General features: G+C 34.2%; 1 long non-coding RNA gene across 1 annotated transcript in view; it reads left to right on the top strand.

The window, feature by feature from the left end:
- Window positions 1–7,165: 7,165 nt before the first annotated feature.
- LOC128635994 (uncharacterized) overlaps window positions 7,166–12,190 on the top strand; it is a 53,657-nt gene continuing 48,632 nt past the window's right edge. Inside the window, exon 1 of the long non-coding RNA XR_008398643.1 lies at window positions 7,166–7,222. This is a non-coding gene — a long non-coding RNA (uncharacterized LOC128635994). The remainder of the gene's footprint in view (window positions 7,223–12,190) is intronic.

Below are 12,190 nucleotides of genomic sequence, written 5' to 3'. Positions count from 1 at the left end.
TAATACTGTGTAGTCAGTCCTTGAAGAGTTTGGCAACAGGTAATCAGGCAGTTTGTAGGTTTATACTGAATAGGCAGTACATGCAGAGTTAGATAACAAATTTAAAACCAATAAGTGCACCGAGGTGCTTACTTTAGACACAAACGCGTTTCGGCTGTTTACTGCAGCCTTTTTCAATGTGGCGAGACAAGCCGAGGCCCGGGTGCCACCCCTTCTTATAGCACACTACTGCCGGTTCGCCAGCCAATCACAGGCGTTATACAGAACCGCCCTACTGAGCATCAATGACTCGGTTGTAAGTATGGGCTTGTGCGTTATAGGTAATTTGATTGGTTGATACATCTCGTGATGTCAGTGACTAACCCGTAATCATAACAATGTACACTTCAATGTTAATCCATTAATAACATTAGAGCTATGTATGTCTATCATGTTGTAAGTCATTGTTCACACCAAAGTATGGATACTGTTTGCCCTCTCTTGGTTAAAGGTGCTGGTTACTCATCGGTGTTAGAAAACTTTTCGATCAGCTGATATTAGAGCGAACCAATGTTTATACTCTGTGTGTTTAATTTTCTTTATTCACACTTGACTTTTTAAGTTTTTACAATATTTAGTGCGGTCTGATTGCACGTTGATCACTGTGTGTGCATGAACTTCAGATGGCCATAGTTATAGATCAAGAATTATTGTTCTTACGAATGTCACAGTTGTTTGTCAAAGTTAAGTTCGATCTGATTATAAGTTGATCACTATGTGAGCATGAACTTCAGATGGCCGTAATTATACATACAGAATTTAGTTCTTGCAACTGTCATTATTGTTCTACAGTTCTAAGTGTGATTCAGAGTAATACACTATATATAAAAACATCAGTTATTAAAAAATAAATAATACAAGGCACAGATTACTCATCTATATTAGAAAACTAATCGATAAGCTGATATTAGAGCGAACCAATGTTTATACTCTGTGTGTTTACTTTTCTTTTTTCACATTTGACTTGAAGTTATGTCAATATTTAATGCGGTCTGGTTACAAGTTGATCACAGTGTATGCATAAATTTCAGATGGCCATAAAGAAGTTTGTTCTTATAACTGTCACTGTTGTTTGTCAATATTTAGTGCGGTCTGATTATTTGTTGATCACTGTGTGTGCATGAACTTCAGATGATCATAATTATAAATAAAGAGTTTTGTACTTGCAACTGTCATTGTTGTTCTACAGTTCTAAGTGTGATTCAGAATAATACACTGTATATATATAAACATCAGTGAATAATAACCAGTACATTAGGGGGGCATGTACATTTTCATAACTGGTGAGCAAATTTAAATAGTGATGATAAGGTTAAGCCCATTTTGTTATATTTGTAAGTTGAAATCAAATGGAACTGTTGTTCTTCCCATCATTTTTAGTAAACCATTATTCAATGATACTTTCAACATGATTGTTGAGAATTACATTAGCTCATAAGCACTTTGCATACTTGTTGGTTAGGTCCTAAATTAAATCTTATAATGCTGATATATTTGTTCGTGGTCTTGGGTATAGCTAATTATTATACATGAACCATATTGGTACCACCAAATTAGTATGAAAATACATATCTGTGTGGTATATCATTAGGAACAATGTGTATAGTTCATATTTAGTAAAATAGGAAAATCCTAAGACCCATCTGGTTAGCATTATATGTGAAAGGCAGCTGGAGTAGTGTTAAATATGCTATGGGCGGCACAGAGACTATAATTCCATTTTGTGTGGGTATCAATAGAGTATCCATCATTCATCAAATCTCTTATAGTGTTTAATACAACAGCAGAAATTCCTCTTACAGGTGTAGTACAAGTAATATCACCTTAAGACTGGAATTGTACTCTCCTGAGGTTTGTATATGACTATAGTAATATGCGGATATCTATTTGTTTAATACCACAATAGAGTGGAAATATACTCAGATCTAAAAAGAATATATATCGTATCATTTACAGTGAGGGAGCCAAAAATATGACCTTACAGAAATACCCAATAATTATTGGCTTCATTCATTCCATGGGGGGTAACTGAATTTAGCCTAAAGATCCAACCTGTTTCTGTTTGTAATAGAACATTTTCAATGTTGCCACCTCTGATACCTGGTTTAACCCTTTCCAGGCCCCAGCACTTAAAAGAGGTGGTACTACCAGCATGTTGCAATAGAAAATGTTTAGCCACACTAGTAATCTGTTTGCCATCTTTTTGGTCTTTGTTGGCATTACGTATGTTACTTAAATGTTCTGTAATTCTGGTGCGTAGTTTGCGAGTGGTCATACCTGTGTAAATTAAATTACATGAGCAAGATAAACAATAGATTACATTGTCACTCTGACAATTTATGTGTGTTTTGATTATCCATTTTGTAATCCAGTAATGTAATCTTTTTTTGTCATGTATTGACATGTTTTACAGTGACCACAAAGGGTGGATCCTTAATAAATTGGTTTTTTATTTCTGTTTCTGTCAAAATGGTTTGTGGTGAGATTGTCCATTAGGTTTCTACCTCGTCTGAAAGTGAAAGAAGGTCTTTCTGGTAATAATTTTTTTAGACTCTCATCACTCTGTAGTATATGCCAATGTTTTTTGGGACAATTGAACTCACTTGCTCACTCTGTTTATTGTATGTCGATATAAATCTAATAGTATTAGATTCTGAGTCACATTTTTTGTTAGGTTTAAGTAGTTCTTGTCTATCTTTCTTTAGTGCTTTGTTATAGGCTTTGGCTAATAATCTCCTAGAGTAGCCTCTTTTTAGTAATCTTTCTTTTAATTCCAAAGCTGTCTTTTTAAAAGAGGAAATGTCTGTGCAATTTCTCCTTATTCTCAAATATTCTCCATAGGGGAGGCTATTTATTGTGGATGGATGGTGATTACTTTTTGCATGCAAGATGATATTCGTTGCAGTGGCTTTTCTGTATGTCTCTGTCACCAGTTTTTTATCACATTTAGAAATTGTTAGATCCAGCAATTCAACTTTCTCAGTACTCACATTGTATGTAAGATATAACCCAAAAAGATTTTCATTGAGTGACCTGAAAAACTCTCCCAATATTTCTATCGGACCTTCCCAAACAAGGAAAATATCATCTATATACCTGGACCAGTGGGAGATGTACTGTATATACTGGTTAAGATTGTCATTAAACACAATCATCTCTTCCCACCAGCCCAGGTATATGTTTGCATAAGTCGGTGCACAGGATGTGCCCATTGCGGTTCCACAAACTTGGAGACAGAAGTTATCATCAAACACAAAGTCTCAATTTGTTCCTCCTAGTCACATCTCACCTCAAGCTACTACGTTTTTGAATTTAGTCTGTAATGACATTTTGACTATTAAGGATAATGACTACTGTACTGGTAATATGAACAAACCTGAAATAGAGGCATTACAAGAAATGACTAAATGGACAGATGTTCAAATCAAAAATAGCGACAAAGGGAGTAACATAGTAATCTGGCCCACCTCAATGTATACAGAGGAAGCCATAAAACAACTATGTAATAAAACCAATTATAAAAAATGATTGGGTAATCCGACTGCAAACTTTCTTGAACTATATAAAAAACTTATTGATGCAGCTTTGGCTGACAAAATTATTGACCAAAAAGAACATAAATATCTAACTGTCAATAATCCTAGAGTAGCTACGATGTACCTATTGCCGAAGATCCATAAAAATATTTCCTGTCCACCAGGGAGACCCATTGTCTCTGGCATACGGTCACTCACTGAAAAGGCTAGTAAATATGTTGATGCCAGATTAAGAAATATAGTGGTTGCATTACCATCATATACAAGAGATACGATGCACATCCTAAACAAGATGCAAAATATTGAAATGACACAACATTCCATACTAGTAACTTGTGACGTTGAGTCCCTATATACGAGTATAAAAACCGAGTGGGGTATTAGAGCAGTAGCCCACTTTTTACAAAAGGAAAAAGATATGGACCAACAAACTAAAGACTTTATCATCAGACTACTTAAATTTGTATTAACACACAACTACTTCGTGTTTGATTATAACTTCTTTCTCCAAGTTTGCGGAACCGCAATGGGCACATCCTGTGCACCGACTTATGCAAACATATACCTGGGCTGGTGGGAAGAGATGATTGTGTTTAATGACAATCTTAACCAGTATATACAGTACATCTCCCACTGGTCCAGGTATATAGATGATATTTTCCTTGTTTGGGAAGGTCCGATAGAAATATTGGGAGAGTTTTTCAGGTCACTCAATGAAAATCCTTTTGGGTTATATCTTACATACAATGTGAGTACTGAGAAAGTCCAATTCCTGGATCTAACAATTTCTAAATATGATAAAAAACTGGTGACAGAGACATACAGAAAAGCCACTGCAACGAATATCATCTTGCATGCAAAAAGTAATCACCATCCATCCACAATAAATAGCCTCCCATATGGAGAATATTTGAGAATAAGGAGAAATTGCACAGACATTTCCTCTTTTAAAAAGACAGCTTTGGAACTAAAAGAAAGATTACTAAAAAGAGGCTACTCTAGGAGATTATTAGCCAAAGCCTATAACAAAGCAATAAAGAAAGATAGACAAGAACTACTTAAACCTAACAAAAAATGTGACTCAGAATCTAATACTATTAGATTTATATCGACATACAATAAACAGAGTGAGCAAGTGAGTTCAATTGTCCCAAAAAACATTGGCATATACTACAGAGTGATGAGAGTCTAAAAAAATTATTACCAGAAAGACCTTCTTTCACTTTCAGACGAGGTAGAAACCTAATGGACAATCTCACCACAAGCCATTTTGACAGAAACAGAAATAAAAAAACAATTTATCAAGGATCCACCCTTTGTGGTCACTGTAAAACATGTCAATACATGACAAAAAAAGATTACATTACTGACAGGTTCTCTAAAAAATGGATAATCAAAACACACATCAATTGTCAGAGCGACAATGTAATCTATTGTTTATCTTGCTCATGTAATTTAATTTACACAGGTATGACCACTCGCAAACTACGCACCAGAATTACAGAACATTTAAGTAACATACGTAATGCCGACAAAGACCAAAAAGATGGCAAACAGATTACTAGTGTGGCTAAACACTTTCTATTGCAACACGCTGGTAGTACCACCTCTTTTAAGTGCTGGGGCCTGGAAAGGGTTAAACCAGGTATCAGAGGTGGCAACATTGAAAATGTTCTATTACAAAAAGAAACAGGTTGGATCTTTAGGCTAAATTCAGTTACCCCCATGGAATGAATGAAGCCAATAATTATTGGGTATTTCTGTAAGGTCATATTTTTGGCTCCCTCACTGTAAATGATACGATATATATTCTTTTTAGATCTGAGTATATTTCCACTCTATTGTGGTATTAAACGAATAGATATCCGCATATTACTATAGTCATATACAAACCTCAGGAGAGCACACTTCCAGTCTTAAGGTGATATTACTTGTACTACACCTGTAAGAGGAATTTCTGCCGTTGTATTAAACACTATAAGAGATTTGATGAATGATGGTTAATCTATTGATACCTACACAGAATGGAATTATAGTCTCTGTGCCGCCCATAGCATATTTAACACTACTCCAGCTGCCTTTCACATATAATGCTAACCAGATGGGTCTTAGGATTTTTCTATTTTACTAAATATGAACTATACACATTGTTCCTAATGATATACCACACAGATATGTATTTTCATACTAATTTGGTGGTACCAATATGGTTCATGTATAATAATTAGCTATACCCAAGACCACGAACAAATATATCAGCATTATAAGATTTAATTTAGGACCTAACCAACAAGTATGCAAAGTGCTTATGAGCTAATGTAATTCTCAACAATCATGTTGAAATTATCATTGAATAATGGTTTACTAAAAATGATGGGAAGAACAACAGTTCCATTTGATTTCAACTTACAAATATAACAAAATGGGCTTAACCTTATCATCACTATTTAAATTTGCTCACCAGTTATGAAAATGTACATGCCCCCCTAATGTACTGGTTGTTATTCACTGATGTTTATATATTCAGTGTATTATTCTGAATCACACTTAGAACTGTAGAACAACAATGACAGTTGCAAGTACAAAACTCTTTATTTATAATTATGATCATCTGAAGTTCATGCACACACAGTGATCAACAAATAATCAGACTGCACTAAATATTGACAAACAACAGTGACAGTTATAAGAACAAACCTCTTTATGGCCATCTGAAATTTATGCATACACTGTGATCAACTTGTAACCAGACCGCATTAAATATTGACACAACTTCAAGTCAAATGTGAAAAAAGAAAAGTAAACACACAGAGTATAAACATTGGTTCGCTCTAATATCAGCTTATCGATTAGTTTTCTAATATAGATGAGTAATCTGCGCCTTGTATTATTTATTTTTAATAACTGATGTTTTTATATATAGTGTACTACTCTGAATCACACTTAGAACTGTAGAACAATAATGACAGTTGCAAGAACTAAATTCTGTATGTATAATTACGGCCATCTGAAGTTCATGCTCACATAGTGATCAACTTATAATCAGATCGAACTTAACTTTGACAAACAACTGTGACATTCGTAAGAACAATAATTCTTGATCTATAACTACGGCCATCTGAAGTTCATGCACACACAGTGATCAACGTGCAATCAGACCGCACTAAATATTGTAAAAACTTAAAAAGTCAAGTGTGAATAAAGAAAATTAAACACACAGAGTATAAACATTGGTTCGCTCTAATATCAGCTGATCGAAAAGTTTTCTAACACCGATGAGTAACCAGCACTTTTAACCAAGAGAGGGCAACAGTATCCATACTTTGGTGTGAACAATGACTTACAACATGATTGAAATACATAGCTCTAATGTTATTAATGGATTAACATTGAAGTGTACATCGTTATGATTACGGGTTAGTCACTGACATCACGAGATGTATCAACCAATCAAATTACCTATAACGCACAAGCCCATACTTACAACCGAGTCATTGATGCTCAGTAGGGCGGTTCTGTATAACGCCTGTGATTGGCTGGCAAACCGGTAGTAGTGTGCTATAAGAAGGGGAGGCACCAGGGCCTCGGCTTGTCTTGCCACATTGAAAAAGGCTGCAGTAAACAGCCGAAACGCATTTGTGTCTAAAGTAAGCACCTTGGTGCACTTATTGGTTTAAAATTATTAGTTGTCTCTTGTCTCTGTCCCCTGAAGCCGAGGGAGCAGTTATCGGCCAGGAAACAGGGGGACAAGGTATTATCTTTATATAAGGTCTTGTTGTTAAAATGTCCTTTTTTAACTAATACTTATTAAAAATTCAATTTTTTAATCTTTACTTATAGTAGGAATGAGTGCTGTCAAACCCCTTTCTTGACCTTTATCTATCTAGCTTATTATTTTTGTGGGGCTAGCACCGGATTGGTAATCCTTTTATTCCACTATCACACACTGTATCTAGTCCCAGTTTTCTACTCCTTAATATTACAAGTGCTGCGGTATCACATACTGTTTATGTTTATTACATGAGCTGCGGTATCACATACTGTATATGTTTATTACATGAGTTGTGGTATCACATACTGTATATGTTTATTACATGAGCTGTGGTATCACATACTGTTTATGTTTATTACATGAGCTGTGGTAGCACATACTGTACATGTTAATTACATGAGCTGCGGTATCACATACTGTATATGTTTATTACATGAGCTGTGGTATCACATACTGTATATGTTTATTACATGAGCTGCTGTATCACATACTGTATATGTTTATTACATGAGTTGTGGTATCACATACTGTATATGTTTATTACATGAGCTGCAGTATCACATACTGTATATGTTTATTACATGAGCTGTGGTATTACATACTGTATATGTTTATTACATGTGCTGCTGTATCACATACTGTATATGTTTATTACATGAGCTGTGGTATTACATACTGTATATGTTTATTACATGTGCTGCTGTATCACATACTGTATATGTTTATTACATGAGCTGTGGTATTACATACTGTATATGTTTATTACATGAGCTGTGGTATTACATACTGTATATGTTTATTACATGAGCTGCGGTATCACATACTGTATATGTTTATTACATGAGCTGCTGTATCACATACTGTATATGTTTATTACATGAGTTGTGGTATCACATACTGTATATGTTTATTACATGAGCTGTGGTATCACTTACTGTATATGTTTATTACATGAGCTGCGGTATCACATACTGTATATGTTTATTATACGAGCTGCGGTATCACATACTGTATATGTTTATTACATGAGCTGCGGTATCACATACTGTATATGTTTATTACATGAGCTGCGGTATCACATACTGTATATGTTTATTACATGAGCTGCGGTATCACATACTGTTTATGTTTATTACATGAGTTGTGGTATCACATACTGTATATGTTTATTACATGAGCTGCTGTATCACATACTGTATATGTTTATTACATGAGTTGTGGTTTCACACACTGTATATGTTTATTACATGAGCTGCAGTATCACATACTGTATATGTTTATTACATGAGCTGTTATATCACATACTGTATATGTTTATTACATGAGCTGCTGTATCACATACTGTTTATGTTTATTACATGAGCTGCGGTATCACATACTGTTTATGTTTATTACATGAGCTGTGGTATCACATACTGTACATGTTAATTACATGAGCTGCGGTATCACATACTGTATATGTTTATTACATGAGCTGCGGTATCACATACTGTATATGTTTATTACATGAGCTGCGGTATCACATACTGTATATGTTTATTACATGAGCTGCGGTATCACATACTGTATATGTTTATTACATGAGCTGCTGTATCACATACTGTATATGTTTATTACATGAGCTGTTATATCACATACTGTATATGTTTATTACATGAGCTGTGCTATCACATACTGTATATGTTTATTACATGAGCTGCGGTCTCACATACTGTATATGTTTATTACATGAGCTGCTGTATCACATACTGTATATGTTTATTACATGAGCTGCTGTATCACATACTGTATATGTTCATTACATGAGCTGTGGTATCACATACTGTATATGTTTATTATATGAGCTGCTGTATCACATACTGTATATGTTTATTACATGAGCTGCGGTATCACATACTGTATATGTTTATTACATGAGCTGCGGTATCACATACTGTTTATGTTTATTACATGAGCTGCGGTATCACATACTGTTTATGTTTATTACATGAGCTGTGGTATCACATACTGTATATGTTTATTACATGAGCTGCTGTATCACATACTGTATATGTTCATTACATGAGCTGCTGTATCACATACTGTATATGTTTATTACATGAGCTGCGGTATCACATACTGTATATGTTTATTACATGAGCTGCGGTATCACATACTGTTTATGTTTATTACATGAGCTGCGGTATCACATACTGTTTATGTTTATTACATGAGCTGTGGTATCACATACTGTATATGTTTATTACATGAGCTGCTGTATCACATACTGTATATGTTTATTACATGAGTTGTGGTATCACATACTGTATATGTTTATTACATGAGCTGTGGTATCACATACTGTATATGTTTATTACATGTGCTGTTGTATCACATACTGTATATGTTTATTACATGAGCTGTGGTATTACATACCGTATATGTTTATTACATGAGCTGTGGTATCACATACTGTATATGTTTATTACATGAGCTGTGGTATCACATACTGTACATGTTTATTACATGAGCTGCTGTATCACATACTGTATATGTTTATTACATGAGCTGTGGTATCACATACTGTATATGTTTATTACATGAGCTGCTGTATCACATACTGTATATGTTTATTACATGAGTTGTGGTATCACATACTGTATATGTTTATTACATGAGCTGTGGTATCACATACTGTATATGTTTATTACATGTGCTGTTGTATCACATACTGTATATGTTTATTACATGAGCTGTGGTATTACATACCGTATATGTTTATTACATGAGCTGTGGTATCACATACTGTATATGTTTATTACATGAGCTGTGGTATCACATACTGTACATGTTAATTACATGAGCTGCGGAATCACATACTGTATATGTTTGTTACATGAGCTGCAGTATCACATACTGTATATGTTTATTACATGAGCTGCGGTCTCACATACTGTATATGTTTATTACATGAGCTGTGGTATCACATACTGTATATGTTTATTACATGAGCTGCTGTATCACATACTGTATATGTTTATTACATGAGTTGTGGTATCACATACTGTATATGTTTATTACATGAGCTGTGGTATCACATACTGTATATGTTTATTACATGAGCTGTGGTATCACATATTGTATATGTTTATTATATGAGCTGCTGTATCACATACTGTATATGTTTATTACATGAGCTGCGGTATCACATACTGTATATGTTTATTACATGAGCTGCGGTATCACATACTGTATATGTTTATTATATGAGCTGCTTTATCACATACTGTATATGTTTATTACATGAGCTGTGCTATCACATACTGTATATGTTTATTACATGAGCTGCGGTCTCACATACTGTAGATGTTTGTTACATGAGCTGCAGTATCACATACTGTATATGTTTATTACATGTGCTGCTGTATCACATACTGTATATGTTTATTACATGAGCTGTGGTATTACATACTGTATATGTTTATTACATGAGCTGCTGTATCACATACTGTATATGTTTATTACATGAGCTGTGGTATTACATACTGTATATGTTTATTACATGAGCTGTGGTATTACATACTGTATATGTTTATTACATGAGCTGTGGTATTACATACTGTATATGTTTATTACATGAGCTGCGGTATCACATACTGTATATGTTTATTACATGTGCTGCTGTATCACATACTGTATATGTTTATTACATGAGCTGTGGTATTACATACTGTATATGTTTATTACATGAGCTGCGGTATCACATACTGTATATGTTTATCACATGAGCTGCTCTATCACATACTGTATATTTTTATTACATGAGCTGTTGTATCACATACTGTATATGCTTATTATATGAGCTGCGGTATCACATACTGTATATGTTTATTACATGAGCTGTGGTATCACATACTGTATATGTTTATTACATGAGCTGTGGTATCACATACTGTATATGTTTATTATATGAGCTGCTGTATCACATACTGTATATGTTTATTACATGAGCTGAGGTATCACACACTGTATATGTTTATTACATGAGCTGCTGTATCACATACTGTATATGTTTATTACATGTGCTGCGTTATCACATACTGTATATGTTTACTACATGAGCTGCGGTATTACATACTATATATATTTATTACATGAGCTGTGGTATCACATACTGTATATGTTTATTACATGAGCTGTGGTTTCACACACTGTATATGTTTATTACATGAGCTGCAGTATCACATACTGTATATGTTTATTACATGAGCTGTTATATCACATACTGTATATGTTTATTACATGAGCTGCGGTATCACATACTGTATATGTTTATTACATGAGCTGCGGTATCACATACTGTATATGTTTATTACATGAGCTGTGGTATCACATACTGTATATGTTTATTATATGAGCTGCTGTATCACATACTGTATATGTTCATTACATGAGCTGTGCTATCACATACTGTATATGTTTATTACATGAGCTGCGGTATCACATACTGTATATGTTTATTATACGAGCAGCGGTATCACATACTGTATATGTTTATTACACGAGCTGCGGTATCACATACTGTATATGTTTATTACATGAGCTGCGGTATAACATACTGTATATGTTTATTACATACTGTATATGTTTATTACATGAGCTGCTGTATCACATACTGTATATGTTTATTACATGAGCTGCCGTATCACATACTGTATATGTTTATTACATGAGCTGCTGTATCACATACTGTATATGTTTATTATATGAGCGGTGGTATCACATACTGAATATGTTTATTACATGAGCTGCGGTATCACATACTGTATATGTTTGTTACATGAGCTGTGGTATCACATACTGT

This window comes from Bombina bombina, chromosome 7, assembly GCF_027579735.1.
Source record: "Bombina bombina isolate aBomBom1 chromosome 7, aBomBom1.pri, whole genome shotgun sequence".
NCBI classification, from domain to species: domain Eukaryota; kingdom Metazoa; phylum Chordata; class Amphibia; order Anura; family Bombinatoridae; genus Bombina; species Bombina bombina.
Note: the sequence above shows the minus strand (reverse complement) of the source record. Positions and strands in the feature narration are given on the sequence as shown.